This window comes from Engystomops pustulosus, chromosome 6, assembly GCF_040894005.1.
Source record: "Engystomops pustulosus chromosome 6, aEngPut4.maternal, whole genome shotgun sequence".
Lineage (NCBI taxonomy): Eukaryota > Metazoa > Chordata > Amphibia > Anura > Leptodactylidae > Engystomops > Engystomops pustulosus.
In genome coordinates this window covers 62359521-62372724 of record NC_092416.1, presented here as the reverse complement: position 1 = coordinate 62372724, position 13204 = coordinate 62359521, and the positions used below count along the sequence as shown (strand labels likewise).

Sequence of the window (13204 nt, the reverse complement as noted above, 5' to 3'; positions counted from 1 at the left end):
CCTGTAAAATTCTCCAAAATTACAGTATGTTTTATCATACTAAAGGGACCCTCTTGCTGATTGTGACTGGACATAAAATAGTTTTATTTTGGGGCCCCACTTTTAGTTTTGCCCAGGGCCCCACTTTGTCTAGAACCGGCCCTGACTTTGTATTATACACAAATTGATTACTTAAACATAAACGTGGTGCTGCAAAAATGTATTCAAATTTTGCTACTTTTTAGAATGAATTGCACCCCTAAAGAGTCCTAGCTGCACAAAACCGATCAGTCCATTAGGAAAATGGGTTGAATGGCTGGTCCAGTAATAAAATGGGCAATGCATTGAAAGTCCAGCAGAGACCCTTGGTTTCTGTTACTTTATCATAGCAGCTGAATGCGCTGATGTGTAAAAACTAGCAAAATGAGTGGCAAAACGATGCACAGAAACAGGAGGGAATGGGTGTGGTAGGGGTGGATTTTAATTTCATGAATGTTTAGTGTAAGACAATAGAGAATTCCAATACAGGCGGTCCCTGCTTAAGAACACTCGACTTACATACGACCCCTAGTTACAAACGGACCTCTGGATATTGGTAATTTATTGTGCTTTAGTCCTAGGCTACAATAAACAGCTGTAACAGTTATCACAGGTGTCTGTAATGAAGCTTTATTATTATTCCTGGTTCTTATGACAACCCAACATTTTTAAAATCCAATTGTCACAGAGACCAAAAAAGTTCTGGCTCGGATTACAATGATAAAATATATAGTTCTGGCTTACATACAAACTCAACTTAAGAACAAACCTACAGACCCTATCTTGTATGTAACCCGGGGACTGCCTGTACAAATATTTTATATTATTGCTAGAAGTGCAGTCTCCGTTTTTATCCAGCAGAGGGCAGTTATACACAGCTGCTTACAGGAGAAACACGACCGATGGAATTTCTGTTGATGGCTAAAGTTCTCCTACATGCTTCTGAGAAACTATTGCCCCTACTTTGGGGTTTTCTAGAACATGGTGGTAGTTTTACAACATCGGGAGACCTCTGGTCTGGTCAATAAAAAGCTTAGAACAAAATGAAAGAGTTTCAAATAAGAATCCAGTCTGATTTCAATGTATGTATGTCTGTACAAAACATAGTGTAACAATTTTTGCGTGCATGATCTTTAGAAGAGAGAAGGATTGGACATGTGGAGTCTTGATGGCCCATCCTCAAGTCTTGCATGGAATGTTGTAGCTTTTTTCATTCACAAAATAGAGTGCTGTGACAAATCACTCTTTTATTGGACTGTGTAAATACCATATAATTTGAGGTTTGGTTAAAAGACTTTACTTCTCTTCTTACATGCCGTACTGCCAGGAGCACAATATGGAAAATGGCCAATGCAGTGGAGAATGCAAATGCACAATGGACAATGCAGGGAATGTGAAGCAGGGGATAAGACCAGCACTCGCCAGAACATATTCTCCAGGAGTAGTGTTGAGCAAACCTGAGCTCTAATGTTTGGTTCAGTGCCGAACATTGTGGGTTTGGGTCCTTGAATCTGAACTTCACCCAGAAATCTGGGTTCAGCGGCGGTGCTGCAACAATTGCTGGTGCTACCGATGGGTATTCATTTTGGTACTCCAACCAAACTTTTGTTCCAAGTAGAGCTGAACTTGGTGAACCTGAACTTGAGCAGGTCCACTCATCACTATCCAGGAGCAGACTACACTACATTTCCCAGCATTACCTTCTACAGAAGGAGTTGCAGAGGAAAGGACCTATAAGCTGAGGAGGTGATAGTGGGTGAAGGCTCAGCTAGGATACAGAGGAACCACAGGTCCAGAAGACAGAGAGACTTATACTGCATGGCAGAGAAAAGAGTCCTACACCTGGGTACACACAAGGGAAGCCTACTGGATTCTGCCATTGGGATCGAGGTACCCTAATGGTATTTATTCAAAGAATGATTTATCATATATTAAATATGCAACGTTGGGTATTGAAGTGAATTAATTGTATTTGCTTAATCTATTATTGAATTGTCCTTATTGTCTTTTACCGTTTGTAATATATCGCATGCAAGTTGTATGTTTCTGCTTTTGTGTAGATCGGTTACAACATATCCAATTAGCCAGGTGTGTGTAGGTATATTAAGAGGGTTTAATTTTTTTTTTAACACACCATGAGTAAGGCTTAGATAAACCCATAGGTTTTTCTACCTACATGTACACTGTTGTACATTTTTGAATGGATGAAGAATAAAGAAATATAGATTTTATCTGGATGTGCAATGGAACACTATTTTTCAATTGCCTTTGTATAAAGCCAGCAACACGTGTGCACTCCGTACATGCAAGCCTCCACCATTCCAGGACAAGCCAGGGTGTGTGAAACATTCTTTTTTCCATTTTTACTTTATCCCTATGCCTTGAGACTGTTTGCTCAATTCCCGTTGTTACCCCGGTTCCGTTCTTGACTCTGCTCCTATGCTGCAGGCCTTGACCTTGCTCCTTACAAGGGACTACAGGTGGATCCTGCCAAGTTGTCTGCGGTACTTTAGTGGCCTCGTCCAGTAGGACTTCGTGCTATCCAAAGATTCCTGGGCTTCACTAATTAGTCAATTTCTAATTACTAATTTCTCCTCCCTCGTGTCTCGCAGTTGGCCTTTGCCTCTGCTCCAGTACTCACCCGGCCCAATACTGAGAAACCGTTCCTGGAGCCTTTCTTACCCAGAAAGGTCTCAAAGGTCGTACCCTCACATGCGGCTTCTTCTCTAAGACCTTCTCAGCTGCAGAGAGGAACTACTCTATCGGTGATCAGGAGCTCCTGGCCATAAAACTTGGCTTGGAAGAGTGGTGTTATCTTCTGGAGGGAGCTCGTCATCCAGTCAGTATCTATACTGATCACAAGAACCTCTTGTACCTCCAGACTGCTCGACATCTCAATCCACGGCTCATTGGTCCCTCTTCTTCTCCCACTGCAATTACCTAATATATTTTCGTCCTTTGTAGAAGAATGTTAAGGCCGATGCCCTCTCTTGTGCCTCAGATGTCATTGGGGAAGATCCTGCTCCTCGACATATTGTTCCACCTGAACGTCTGGTTCTCACTGCTCCTGTGGATCTGGGACAGCTTCCTCCTGGCAAAACCTACGTCCGACCTGCTCTTCAGAAGAGGATATTGAATTGGGGACATTGCTCTCGTGTGGCTGGGCACCGTGGGTTGCACTCTCATTTCTTGTTTCTACTGGTGGCCAGATCTGGTCCAGTTTGTTTCCTGGTTCTGGCTTCCTCCATGCAGCCAACTTCAATTGAAACAGGACTTTTCCTCTCAGTACCATCCGCAGTCTAATGGACAAGTGGAGAGAGTTAATCAGACTCAGGGCTCCTGTCTACGCCATTTTTTTTCTTTGTGAATGGACAACATCCTCGTCCACGGAATAATTGGTCCAAAATCTCAGATCCATCTTGGAGCAAATGCATCAGTCTCTACTGTGGTCATCCGCCCGCACCAAAACCCAGGTCGCCAAGAAGCGCAGGCCTTCCTCAGTCTTCTCCCCAGGTATGGCTGACTTCTGGGTACATCCCTTAGAACAGTGGTGGCGAATCTATGGCACGAGTGCCAGAGGTGGCACTCAGAGCCATTTCTGTGGGCACTCAGACCATCACCCCAGGACAGAGTTCACCAAATAGGACCAAGTACACCAAATCTTTCTGCAGTCAGAGGCAACTAAAGAGATGCTGTTCTATTTTAAAGCGACACTTCATTGGCTATTTGGAACTGTGGGAAAAGTGAAAAGGTGTGGACTGGGCTGCATTATCTTTGGAGGTCATCTTGGTGGACCCACAATACTTCCTCTCCAGAATGAGACCCTGGAGAGAAGCTACAATGAGAGTCTGAATTTGCCCCTTTCAACTGTATTGGTGGCCTCAGGGGGCTGATACGATTGAAAGATGTGGAAGAACAGGGAGCAATAAGTTACTGTTTAAAATGTCGTGTTGGCACTTCACGGTAAATAAGTGGATTTTGGTTGTAGTTTGGGCACTCGGTCTTCAAAGGGTTCGCCATCACTGCCTTAGAAGATTCCCAGAGACAAACTTGGTCCGCATTTCCTTGGTCCATTTGAGGTGCTTATGCACATCAACCCGGTGGCCTATAAGCTCCAACTTCCTCCAACCATGTGCATCCCAAACTCCTTCCATGTCTCTCTTGTGAACATCCTGAACCAATTCTCCTGACAAGTGCCATCTCCTGCTCCTGAGGCTGACTCCACCAATCTCTTTGAGGTAAAGGAGGTTCTGGATATGAAGACAGTTAGGGGGAAGCGGTTCTTCCTTGTCAAGTGTAAGGGGTTCGGGCCTGAGGAGAGGTCTTGGATGACCAAGGACAACATCCTGGACTGGCTCAGCGGTGTGCCGGCTCAGTGAGATTTAAATGGCCAGCACACCGCTAATTGTTGCTGCTGGCCTCCTGCCCTAATAAATGTCCAACCTTTGCCTGCTGCTGGATCTGTGTGCCTTGTGCCTGAGAGAAAACTTTATCCCTATGCCTTGCGACTGTTTGCTGAATTCCAGTTGTGACCCTGGCTCCGCTCCTCCGCTGCCTTGACCTTTTGCCTTGCTCCTTACCCCGATCCTGTGCCACCTGTCCTGATCTCCTGCCTGTCCCGACCATGATTCTGTCTCACGATTCTGTCCACCACGGACAAAGTTGAGCCTGTTGAGCGACTTGGTGGCACCATGCCGCTGCATGTCCAACCCGCTTTGTGGCTGGCTCTAATGAAAACCAGCTGCCACTTAGACTCCACTCCCAGGTGTCAGCTTACGTCATTGTCCGCGGTGGTACAGTCGGTCCACTACCCCTGGTGCCTGACACTCTTTTTAAAGAAGCCAATCATGATAAAAAAAATAGAAAACATGTTATATCTGTAATCATACTGACCCAAACAATTAGGGGGATGCATCATTTGGACCACTAAGTGAAAGCCACAACAACAGTGCCATAAAGGGGTTATATTAATAGAGGGAAATTGAAATTTACTTCATTAAGCAACACCTTTTTGGTTGTGTCATAATTGGTTGGCGATTTAAGAGACCATTTTGGTGTCACATTCCTTCCATACCCCAGATTACAGTTGGAATTCTTAGGAGCTCTCCAGCTTGGAATGTCAGCAGGAATCCCATGACTGGAGGTCGCTGAGAGACAGATGCCAATCGCTGATGGGTTGCCAATGCTCCTTGTGTGATCTTTACACAAATACCTGGAATGTGTGCTTCAAATATAAATAAAAAAACATCTAAACTATAACTAAAATAGAGTGATACATTGTAACATGAAAACCTTATTGCAGGACATTGCTCAACCATCATACTGTCATTGTCATACCACTTTATACCACTTTTAGAAAATATTTCAGCATTTTCTATAAAAATCAATGTAATACGGCTCAATATCACTATATGTGCAAGGTCACATGCAGTCTTGTAAAATGTGGCCACCACATGGACCATGTTATATGGAAATATTTGTGTTAATAAACCCTAAGCTGTCTAGGCTGACTTTGCTTTGCGCTGTCATTTAGGAAGTTTTAACATACCTGCCCCTTTGTATTTGATGATAGGATGGGGAGGACTATAAGGAACGATATATATGAGGTAGTCTGATTCCCACTAGGAGCCAAATTTCCAGGAGTTATACAAAGTCTAGAGTATGGATCTTTAATTGATGATATTGCACAATGTTACATCTCACGGCTCAACAGCAAGTCAAAACTGGTGCCGCTCAGTATGGGGTATGAGGGAGCTTTAATCTACATGACTAACACTTCAGGGGTCACATCATCTCCAGCTGTCAAGGAAGATGATAAACTTCACATGGTTCTATTTACCAATGACAACCACATTCTTAAAGGGATAATGTGCCTTAGGGAAGTATCATGCTTCTGCCATATTATTCTTTTTTTGTGATGAATTAAAGAGGCAAATTAGCAAAACTGTATTGTACAAGGAAATAAATAAATAATTCCTTTACTTATATAGCGCACACAGATTACGCAGTGCTACACATAGCTTGCCAAAAATCAGTCCTTGTCCCCATAGGGCTCACAGTCTAATCACGCAAACCACGCAAACACAAAGAACATACAATCTCTTTGCAAATGTTGACCTGGATGGGACTTGAAACCAGGACTCCAGCACTGCAAGGCTGAAGTGCTAACCACTGAACCACCGTGCTCCCCCTCTGATGGTATCTGACTTATCACACTGTATGTGAGTAAGCATTACTTCTAAGGAAATTGAATCATAGGTCTATACATTTGAACAAAGGGACACTCGTAAAGTTGAGTTTTTCAATTATAAGAGATCCCCTTTAAGACGATAAAACCTTTAAGGGGTATTCTCACAAAGTTTCTTAAATGTACTCAGGATAACAAAATAACACATTCTCTAATTCACTGTAATTAACAAAAATACAGCACTTCACAGATATGATTGCAACCTGTCTCTATCAGTCCTGGTGTACACAATTTCAGTTGCCCCTGGTTCCCGACCCTTCCCGATCTTCTGACTTTAGGGTCAGCAGCCATCTTGGTTTTCTGTCTGATGGCTGTGGAGCTGAGATCTCTGTCTCTCTCTGCCTGTAGCCCCGGCCCTCTGCTGTCCAGGACAGAGCTCACACTGAGGATTGTAAAGCTACAGACAGATAAGGCAGATGTAGCAGTGTGTTGTGGAATAGCGGAGATGTTGGAGAGCTGACTCTCATTGTGTGTATTAGTCATCCCATGGATCTCATGATCTCTGATCGGTCTCATCTCTCTGTCAGATACTAGTACAATGTTCAGAAGGTAAATGAAAGTGTATATAAACCTTGTACCCTGATAATCTAACCACACCGTCAGCTCACAGCACTAGATGGATCATGCTTAGAGTCCCTGCCCACACTCTGGAGTAAAATTGTAGTAAAGGGTTAAAAATTATCTATATTGTGTAAACATCACTAAGGGATTGAAATTTGAGAATTTTCTTTCATGGGAAAACCCCTTTAAAGCAGCAAAAGTCATGTGAGAAGTTATGGAACGCCATGTACATGGACCTTAGTGATGGGTAGTCCAGCTCTTTTTAGTGAGCAGGATCATTAGGCTCCACTCACTATGGACAGCAGGCACTTCTGGCTCCTGAAGGCTCCCTATTAAATTTATAAAAGGGGAGCCAACCCTCTCCAAACCACTTTTTACCCATGTAATCTTGCTGTGGATCCTCACCACATCTGATATAAGTAGGAGACAAATGGTGATAGTATGACTACAGAATTTAACACACTTGTTTTAGTCTGTTACCATGGAAACATATAGGGCCACATGACAGCTGTTTGCAGTGCTCTATTTAGACCCACGCCACTTATGTCCACTATTGGTGTTATCAGGTTATTGCCAGCCAGCAGTATGAAGCCAGCACTTGCCCATAGTATATAGCCAGTCAGCCCCAGTGTACAGCCAGCCCCTGCCCCCAATATATAGCCAGACAGCCCTTAGTATATATCCTGCCAGTCCCCAGTAAATAGTCAGCCACTGCCCCAAGTAAATAGCCAGCCCCTGCCCCTGGTATACAGACATCTCCTGTATATAGCCAGCCCATGCCCCCAGTACATAGTCAGTCAACCCCTGTATATAGCCAGCCCTCCCCCAGCATATAGCAAGTTAGCCCCCAGTATATAGCCAGCCGGCCCCCCTTATATAGCCAGCTGGCCCCCAGTATACAGCCTTGGTCAGGTGGGGGTCCCAATTTTTGTTTGGGTGCCCCATTAGCCATCCTTTCCCTTCGTGGCCGCCCCAGGCACCATGTCCATAGTGCCTAGGCCTAAATATGCGCCTGGCTGTGTGCTCAAACAATAGTTATTTTTTATAAAAGTGATTTGAAAAACTGCTTTATTTTTATAGCATGAGCTTTACAAAAATGGCATTATATAAAAATACAAAATTAATATAACAAAAAAATGATAAATATTTTTAAAAAATTATCCACTAAAGATGGTGTAATAAAAGTAAAATGCCTCAGGCTATATCAACGGAAAGCTGCGGTCAAAATCTCTACATGTGGTTTTCCGACCACATTATTTGCTTTCAGAATCCACAACACAGATGTCATGCGTAGTGATCCTTGTGGTGCAGGTAATGCAATGACTCCTCTACATGAAGCATTTCATTTTATCCTAACTATCATGAAGCACATTGTCATCTACTGGATAAGATGGAATGTCACCCTTCACCTTCAGCAGTAAAATGGTTAATTGTTTTCTTCCCACACACTGTCCTCCTCCTCCTCCGCTCCTAACTTCTGAAACACAAATTCCATCCCAACACAACTACACTGCACAGAACAGGACACCATCATCGCTGCAGCCAAGTTAGAGGAGCTAAATGGAAGACCAGCAACTGTTCTAGAAGTTCCATCACTTCTGGAATTAACTCACAATAACTGATTCCATGGGAGCCTCTCGAAGAGCAGACCTCCCTCATATGTGCCCGAAAATCACCTTTTTGAGCAGATGTTAAAGATGACCACTCATGGGACTTATATGCCATGTTGGGGGTCGATATCAAGCAGAAAACTCCAAAATTATACCTTTAAAATGACAGAGTACAGTTTTACTACTTTTTTAGTTCAGTAGCTCCACAGTTTTGCAACATATTGGAATTTTAACCCTTTAAGCCACTTTTTCAAGACCAAGGGTTTTTTTTTGCGTTTCAGTTCTGATGTTTTCATTTGCAAAGTTATATGTTGGCATGTTATATGCAAAACACATTTTTATTTTGTAGTGGTACCATTAAATATTCTGTGGCATGTACTGAAAAGTTGGTAGAAAATGTGGTAAAATTGAACAAAAAACATACACTTCCACATTATTCTTATTTTTTCATATTTTTTAAAACTTATTATTATTACAGCCCCCCTAGGGTACTTGAACCCTGATCACTTATACAATATACTATATATATATATATATATATATATATATATATATATATATATATATATATATATATAGTATATTGTAAATAAACTACTTATATATAACAGTCTGTCTCAGACAGACTGTAATACAGAATTACAAATGACAGCTGTCACTGCACCCTCCCTCCGGCCGCGGTAGTGCATGGCAGGTATCAGCTGTGTACTTCAGCTGACACCTGCCATACTCCCCTTCATGACCAACTGACGTATATTTTTGGGCAGTTGTGAAAGGGTTAAAGTAGCATGTCTAGTCTGTAAACAATATTTATCTAACCATCAAAACCAAGCATGATAAACCATGCATACTTACTTGCACCGAGACTGTGGTAATCTTCTTATATTTTTTATCCATGGCCTCCTTCCTTCTATAAGCAACTTTTAAAATTATGCAAATATACCCAAGAGACAAATCAAGCCACTGTCTCACCATCCCCCTTAAAGGACATCCATCACCAGGATCAATGATTGTAAACCAAGCACACTGACATACTGGTGTGTGCCTCCTCTGCCAGGATCTGCTTTTTTTCTTATGCCATGCTTTTGGCTCTGGGTTCCATAGGTGTTAATGGAGCCTGGAGCCTCTCAGGCTCATATGCATAATTTCTAAAGCCTAATTTTTCTTAAAAACAGGACATAGGAAGTATAAAGAACATATCCTGCCAGAGGGGGCACATACCAGTATATCTGTGTGCTTGGTTTACAATCATTCATCATGGTGGTAGATGTCCTTTAAGCGCTTAAGAGCAGGAAGTGCTCATAAAGATGTCTTCACGTGATCCTTGAAAAAGGAGGCTGTCTTCACACTAGGCGTTTGTGTGGCATTTAACTTCTCCTGCAATCACTTACTGAAGAAAGATGGCGTTTGCAGCGGGTTTATTGACCGCAATGCAAACGCAATCTTCCTTCAGTTGGTGATTGTAGAAGAAGCATGTGCATTGCATTTTGAAACGCAAACACCACGTGCAAAGGGTCCTGATTGAATCGAGTAGAAGTGCTGGACTTATAGATGAAAAAATTGTGAAACATTTAGAATTTTTGCGCAAATTATGCCAACAGAGGATCAAACAAAACCCTGATTTCATTTTCTGCCCAATTTCTGAGAAGAGGAGATTTACTGATTACATTGATGTCAACATTTGGGCTCTATTTTCTGTTTCTGTTCACCGGCGGGAATAATATTATTTATATTTTGATAGAACTGGCATTTTGGGATATGGCAATACCTATCATGTTTATGATATTTTACTACTTATTTTTATATGTGTTCTAGGGAAAGGGGGGAGATTAAACTTTTACATTTTTTTTAACATTTTTTAAATATTTTTTTAATATTTGTACCCTCGAGGGTCTGATTTCTAATACTATATACTGCAGTACTACTGTATATACTGTACTACTGTATATAGTAATTTTACATCTGATCTCTAATAGCCTGCCATCTGCTGGCTATTAGAGATCATTAAACATGGCAAGCCTACAAGTCTCAATGAGACTGTAGGTTGCCATGGCAACCGATCACTGCCCTCTGATGACGTCACAGGGGGTGGCGATCAGCCATTCAAGATGGCGGCACCAATAGGATGGTAAGGTAGAGGCCGCGGTCGCACAGGTTAACTTATGCAATCGTTGCTAGCACTGAACGTGGCAGTAAAAGGCGGGTGTCAGCTATATTATACAGCTGACACCCTCTGTGTATGGAGAGCGCTCAGCCCATGAACTCTCTCCATACACCCCTGGCAGCACCAGGACATTAATGTCAAACATATGTGTTTTGGCCAAACCCCCTCCCACTTGCGTTTTGTATACATTTAAAGTGTGACATAAACGTCACGTGGGAATCTGGGTGTGACCGCACCCTCACTGTCCATGTCTAATGTTATGTGGATCACAAAACCACTATGATATGTGTGTTCTAACATTAGATTCTTATCCTTTATATGACATCAATGCATGTTTGTAGTTGCTATAGAACTGAAGATAGAGGAGTGTAAAGTGACACTACTCCTGCAGCCTCTAACCTTGACTCATCTCAGGTAAAAAAAATGACTCCTCTTTGCTACTTTTCACATGACGGAGCAAACCAACTCTATAAAAGACTTATTATGTGTGCAAAACTGGGTGCTTTGCTCAAAGATTTTCCACATTTTCTTGAGGCAACTGCATTGAAGAAGAGCACCATTTAAGTTCTGCAAGGTGAACATGTATAGTACGGTAGGAACACTTTAAGTATCATTTTGATCACCGTATCCTAATTCTAAGGACTCTCTTGATACTTCTCTGGGTATTCATATCTTCTGCACTCATTGCTAAACAAATAACAGTGAATATGTCTCACACGCCCGCCTGCTTCTTGGGGATTTACTTCTAGGAAGGTAAAAGTAATGACAAAACAAAAGTGAAGAACTGGGTGATTCCAGTTTGGCTGGGGACAGCTCCCTCCTCCTTCTGCCCTGCACACACCTGGGTGATGTCAGCATTATTACAATCACTGGGCTGAACCAGCAGAGGAGACTGACACAGGAAGTGGGAGCAGGGAGGAGAATGGAGACTGCAGAGCAGAGAAAAGTGCAGCCCTCAGGACAATAAGGAACAACATGGGGACCCCCAGGAGCCATCACCATTCCTTCTAACCTCTGCAGACAGGTAAGGCAGGAGAAGGTTTCTGGGTTATTCGCTGTATGCATCTCACTGTAACGCAGGGAAGTTTCTAATAAGCAGATGTCAGCTTCTCAGCTCTGCTTCCTCCAACCCTGGGAGTGATTGCATCTGCAGCTCTCACCACCCTGGGATTTTAGTTGTAATGCAGATCTTTCTACAGAGTGATGTGATCTATTGTCCCACCCTGGCTCCATGACCTTTGTAGTCTATGATGGTGTGATATGTTGTTTGACAACTTTTGTTTCTAATACTGTACTTTGTTACAATGTTATGATACATTGTTGCACAATAATTGGCTGCAGTGACACTTTGTTTTTCATCTTCAGCAGTCGTTACTAAAAAAAAATGGGTTTATAATTTATAAAACTATATGTGCCAAAAAATTGTTAAATATATAACAAATTTGGCAGATGTGCAATAAGTGTGTATGTGCTGTATTGGAAATGACCAGAAGTCAACACTTGAATGGTCCACTAGGGTGATCTTACAGACATTTATACAGTGTATACAATTAAATGGGATTTAGAGATGAGTCATCTTATTACAGTAAAAAAAAAAACGGAATGGTGGTGCCCACATAACTCGATGGTATAGATGTAGAGGGGAACCTATTACAATTGATTCGCTGTTATATGCGTGCCCTAAAGATACATGTCTCTATCTGGCAATTGAACACTCCCTAGCCTGGAGGCAGAGATCTGGAAGAGACCTGCCAATACCTTAAGGGTCACTTTTTTTTTAAGCCCCGTTTACAATTCCGTTGTTTTTTCAATGCATTTTTCTCGCAAAGACAAGGATCATAAAATGCGCATAAAAGAGATTCCTGACTGCCATAGAAAAGATCGACCACAGTCAGTAAAAAACAAGTCTATGGAGACTCACATCAAAAACACATTGCATTCGCAAGTGTCGCAAAGTGCAATTTGTTTTTGATGTGTGTCTCTGCAGACTTGTATGGGGTGCACGTCACATGCGTGACTTGCAAAAGTAGAGCATGCTGAGAGTTTAAAAAAATACTTTTTGTGTGCTTGAAAGAAAATGCAAGTCTGACAAAACCCATTGGAGGAATTTATCATTGGGTTTTTTGTCTATGTTTGGCGTTGTTTTGGCACATTTGTGGTATAAATGCTGTTTTGCGACTTTCCAGTGCGCAAAAAAAGAACATAGGACAGTGTAAAGTCACCATAAAATGTGCCAAATTCATTATTTGCATAGATTAGGTTTCCCAATACTGAACTGAATTCATGATTTGCGATTTGGCGCAAATTTTCATTTTGGCGCAGAATGACTCCAGTCAACCCTTAGGGTACAAATAGGAGAAAAACCACTACCAAATGTATCAAGACCAATTGCTCCTTGGAGGGACATGTGCACTAAGAAAAGGAACGTTTTGCGACAAACGCAAAAGAATCTAAATGATGAGTTCAGATAAAACAAAAATGGAATTGAACATTTCAAAGACATTGTAATGATAAATTCTCCCTATTGAATACAATGGGGCTCATTTCGTAAGGGTCTGAACCCCACACTTTCGTCGGATTTTCCAAATTTTTCCATTTTGCGCA

At 42.0% G+C, this 13204-nt stretch overlaps 1 protein-coding gene across 2 annotated transcripts in view; it reads left to right on the top strand.

Moving 5' to 3' along the window:
• The first annotated feature begins 11435 nt into the window (after positions 1-11435).
• Positions 11436-13204, top strand: part of ARHGEF16 (Rho guanine nucleotide exchange factor 16) — a 33448-nt gene continuing 31679 nt past the window's right edge. The window contains exon 1 of one of the 2 annotated variants that reach the window (XM_072156327.1): positions 11436-11624. The gene's annotated coding sequence lies outside the window, so the exon portion shown is untranslated. The remainder of the gene's footprint in view (positions 11625-13204) is intronic. The other variant, XM_072156326.1, reaches the window with a different exon arrangement.